Source organism: Schistocerca serialis, unplaced genomic scaffold (assembly GCF_023864345.2).
Source record: "Schistocerca serialis cubense isolate TAMUIC-IGC-003099 unplaced genomic scaffold, iqSchSeri2.2 HiC_scaffold_220, whole genome shotgun sequence".
In the NCBI taxonomy this organism is placed as follows: Eukaryota; Metazoa; Arthropoda; class Insecta; order Orthoptera; family Acrididae; genus Schistocerca; species Schistocerca serialis.
Window position 1 is genome coordinate 7,501 of NW_026047785.1, and position 5,000 is coordinate 12,500.

The 5,000-nt window shown below is 51.1% G+C and overlaps 1 non-coding gene across 1 annotated transcript in view; it reads left to right on the top strand.

The window, feature by feature from the left end:
- Positions 1–4,526: 4,526 nt before the first annotated feature.
- The window catches only part of LOC126444080 (small subunit ribosomal RNA), a 1,909-nt gene continuing 1,435 nt past the window's right edge, over positions 4,527–5,000 (top strand). Inside the window, exon 1 of the ribosomal RNA XR_007582398.1 lies at positions 4,527–5,000. This exon is cut by the window's right edge and continues 1,435 nt beyond it. This is a non-coding gene — a ribosomal RNA (small subunit ribosomal RNA).

The window sequence follows — 5,000 nt, forward strand, 5'->3', positions numbered from 1 at the left end:
AGCGCCCCATCCATGTCGGTACTCGTACGCGTCGCACTCGCAGTCGCAAAAAACGCTGGGCAAATATATTTCTCGGAAGAGTAATGACAGTCCGAGCCTCCTGCGTGGGAAGAGTCTTTCTAGGCCCTGACCCACGGGAAGCGTGTAGCTTCCCCCATCCCGGACATTTCACGTCGTCACACTACCGGTATTGACTAATAGACTGATTGCTGATAATCATTAGCCACACACTGGGGGAAACGGCCGACAGGGGCGGCAACATAGTGGAGCCGCAGTGTCACTAATGTACAGAGATAGAACAGTTTCGACTGGAACCAGAGTAACCGTATACACGGCACTGATTAGTAATAGATGCAGAGCCATCAGAATACAGATAATATATACAACCGTCCCTATACATGCTGAAAGACTCTGCACACAATGAGAACCACACGTCAGCCAGACACTATCACACACTACTCTCTGCCTCTAACAGGCACACACACAATATCTAACCACCAGCATGGAAGAACATCCGGTGCATCCTCTCCGCCACATTACACAATCCACACTATCATAACCAGACCGGGAGGTCCACCCAGAAAACAGAATATCCCACCCTTCCGACATCCGCCATTGCTCAGCTAAGCCACGAACACCCACACATGTCCTACACAGGGGTGCACCCAACATCACAATACTGCCTCCTGTCACAGTACACAAACAATGGCAGGAATGAAAGACACAGATCTGCCACAACCTTGGAATCGGAGCGCCGCCTGTCATGAGCCACAAGTGCATCCTGACGTGACAAATCGGATGATCCCGCAGGCATGCACTTACGATAATCACTATCAACGAACCTGCCGCCCCCTCCCCCCCCAAAATACACCTTTCCCTACAACGTGTACCTTAACCTAAGCTATATTGTACCTTAACCTAAGCGATATTGTACCTTAACCTAAGGTATATCGTACCTTAACCTAACCTACATTGCGCCTTCACCTAACCTACGTTGTACCTTAACCTAACCTACGTTGTACCTTAACCTAACCTACGTTGTGCCTTAACCTAACCTACGTTGTACCTTAACCTAACCTACGTTGTACCTTAACCTAACCTACGTTGTACCTTAACCTAACCTACGTTGTACCTTAACCTAACCTACGTTGTACCTTAACCTAACCTACGTTGTACCTTAACCTAACCTACGTTGTGCCTTAACCTAACCTACGTTGTGCCTTAACCTAACCTACGTTGTGCCTTAACCTAACCTACGTTGTGCCTTAACCTAACCTACGTTGTGCCTTAACCTAACCTACGTTGTGCCTTAACCTAACCTACGTTGTGCCTTAACCTAACCTACGTTGTGCCTTAACCTAACCTACGTTGTGCCTTAACCTAACCTATGTTGTGCCTTAACCTAACCTATGTTGTGCCTTAACCTAACCTATGTTGTGCCTTAACCTAACCTATGTTGTGCCTTAACCTAACCTATGTTGTGCCTTAACCTAACCTATGTTGTGCCTTAACCTAACCTATGTTGTGCCTTAACCTAACCTATGTTGTGCCTTAACCTAACCTATGTTGTGCCTTAACCTAACCTATGTTGTGCCTTAACCTAACCTACGTTGTGCCTTAACCTAACCTACGTTGTGCCTTAACCTAACCTACGTTGTGCCTTAACCTAACCTACGTTGTGCCTTAACCTAACCTACGTTGTGCCTTAACCTAACCTACGTTGTGCCTTAACCTAACCTACGTTGTGCCTTAACCTAACCTACGTTGTGCCTTAACCTAACCTACGTTGTGCCTTAACCTAACCTACGTTGTGCCTTAACCTAACCTATGTTGTGCCTTAACCTAACCTATGTTGTGCCTTAACCTAACCTATGTTGTGCCTTAACCTAACCTATGTTGTGCCTTAACCTAACCTATGTTGTGCCTTAACCTAACCTATGTTGTGCCTTAACCTAACCTATGTTGTGCCTTAACCTAACCTATGTTGTGCCTTAACCTAACCTATGTTGTGCCTTAACCTAACCTATGTTGTGCCTTAACCTAACCTATGTTGTGCCTTAACCTAACCTACGTTGTGCCTTAACCTAACCTACGTTGTGCCTTAACCTAACCCATATTGTACCTTAACCTAACCCATATTGTACCTTAACCTAACCCATATTGTACCTTAACCTAACCCATATTGTACCTTAACGTAACCTAATTTGTGCCTTAACGTAACCTAATTTGTGCCTTAACGTAACCTAATTTGTGCCTTAACGTAACCTAATTTGTGCCTTAACGTAACCTAATTTGTGCCTTAACGTAACCTAATTTGTGCCTTAACGTAACCTAATTTGTGCCTTAACGTAACCTAATTTGTGCCTTAACGTAACCTAATTTGTGCCTTAACGTAACCTAATTTGTGCCTTAACGTAACCTAATTTGTGCCTTAACGTAACCTAATTTGTGCCTTAACGTAACCTAATTTGTGCCTTAACGTAACCTAATTTGTGCCTTAACGTAACCTAATTTGTGCCTTAACGTAACCTAATTTGTGCCTTAACGTAACCTAATTTGTGCCTTAACGTAACCCATGTTGTGCCTTAACGTAACCCATGTTGTGCCTTAACGTAACCCAATTTGTGCCTTAACGTAACCCATGTTGTGCCTTAACCTAACCTATATTGTGCCTCAACCTAACCTATATTGCGCCTTAACCTGACGCACGTTGTCGCTGAACCTGCTCTGTAATTGTTATGCAACTCGTTAAATTAGTGTAGTGTTGCCTAACCGCAACCCTCGCAATATAGTTCGCTATTCGCACTGCCCGGTCCCCTGTGTATCGCGTCATGTTAAACACCTTGCAGGTGTTGCTGACTTTCCACATGCTCCTGCTATACACTGTAATGTGGATAGCAGCAGGACGTACATGCCCCCCCCCCTTCCCCCCTGCCTTCGCAAGCTGGTCGTTGAGAAGTTTGCATGTTCAATGCCCTTCGCATGCCGACGTACTCAGCCTACGTTGCGGTACGGCCTGTCACCTGTCCGCCGATGTACGCAAAACCCACAAACTGTACTGCACATTGGTCCGTATGTACTGAATGATACATCGTGGCACATGTGTGACCGTACGACGACTGCGCCTAGCAACGGCAGACCATACAGTCCAAATATTGTGCACGCAGCTACGTGTCGTCTCCCTATAAGAGCTGGATTGCAGTGTGGTACGCCATTCAGACGTGTGGGAGGAACGGACGCCCTGGATGGCGATCAGCATGAGCAGTCTGTTGATGTAGTGGAGCGTGTATTCGGACGTAGTCGTCTCTTCTCACACACCGTGATAGCATGTTGCACCGCGTTCCACATCTGCGACATCCTGCAGAGGCCGGCTGACAGTCGTTCGCGCAATGGACACCGCATACGTACGGGGGCTACCTTCCACGTGTTCTCGAGGCGTGCACATGTTGTTGCGTCTATGTGGGCAGACGTAGTGTGTTGTGACACCTGACACAGGCATGCAATACTCGTTGCAAATGGCGATGGACGTCTACGTTTGCTGGTGACGTTACGCAAATGAACAACAGGTAACCCGTTGTGGTGCGGTTGTTCTCGCTAGAGGTGAATCAGTGTTGGCGACGATCGGTCGAGCTATTAACCGGTTGTTTCAGGGATACCCACCATGCCCACGAACGTGAAAGGGGACCCACCATGCCCACGAACGCGAAAGGGGATCTGGGTGTGAGGCGATACGCGGCGGTGGCTGGGTGGGACCGTCCCCGGCCGGTGAGGGGGGGCCGCCCGGCGTGCTGGCAGCGCGGTGCGTGGGCGCACGCGCTACAGCCGGCTGGTGGGGGCGGCCAGTGGCAGGCGCGCCGGCCGACGGACGCGGCAGGCGGCGCAGCTGCGCGCCGGCGCCCCCTGCTCGCGGCGCCTTGCGGCCAAAGTAGGTCCTCGCGGGCCCGGTGCGAAGCGCGGTGGCCATCTGCAGTGTGCTGGTCCGATTGAGGACTGTGTGCGCTGAGGATGCGCCGCCGCCCGGCGCTCGGCGCCGCGACGCCGTCTGCTGCTCGGTCGCCCCAGCGGTTCTCGCAGGTGGTTTGTATCGCAGCTGTGCGGACGTGTTGGCGCGTGCGCTGTGCTGGGAGAGTTCGCTTCGGCACCCAAGTGGGGCTTTTGTCCTTCTGTGGCGCTGGCGTTGGAGCTGCCGGTCACCGTAGGTGGCGCGTGTTGTCTCCCGCCGGCAATGCCACGACAGCACGCTCCCGGGCCTCTGTCGGCAGCGGCAAGCTCAGTTGGGAGCACGGGTGGTCGCACCTAAAGCGTCTACTCGCCTAACTCCGGGCGATTGCGCCTCTCTCGAACCCGACCAAGTACTTAGGACGGCGCTGCGCGCCGCCGGGACCTGAGAGGGTTTCGAGGTGTGTTGTGCAGGGGAGCTCAGCCTCCTCCTGTTTGCAGAATAATTGAGCGGACGCTTGCGTGTTCGCGCGGGCCCCCGGGACACACTCCCGGGCGGCCGGCTGCTCAGCTCTAGTTGACGCAGCTCCCTGGTTGATCCTGCCAGTAGTCATATGCTTGTCTCAAAGATTAAGCCATGCATGTCTCAGTACAAGCCGCATTAAGGTGAAACCGCGAATGGCTCATTAAATCAGTTATGGTTCCTTAGATCGTACCCACGTTACTTGGATAACTGTGGTAATTCTAGAGCTAATACATGCAAACAGAGTCCCGACCAGAGATGGAAGGGACGCTTTTATTAGATCAAAACCAATCGGTCGGCTCGTCCGGTCCGTTTGCCTTGGTGACTCTGAATAACTTTGGGCTGATCGCACGGTCCTCGTACCGGCGACGCATCTTTCAAATGTCTGCCTTATCAACTGTCGATGGTAGGTTCTGCGCCTACCATGGTTGTAACGGGTAACGGGGAATCAGGGTTCGATTCCGGAGAGGGAGCCTGAGAAACGGCTACCACATCCAAGGAAGGCAGCAGGCGCGCAAATTACCCACTCCCGGCACGG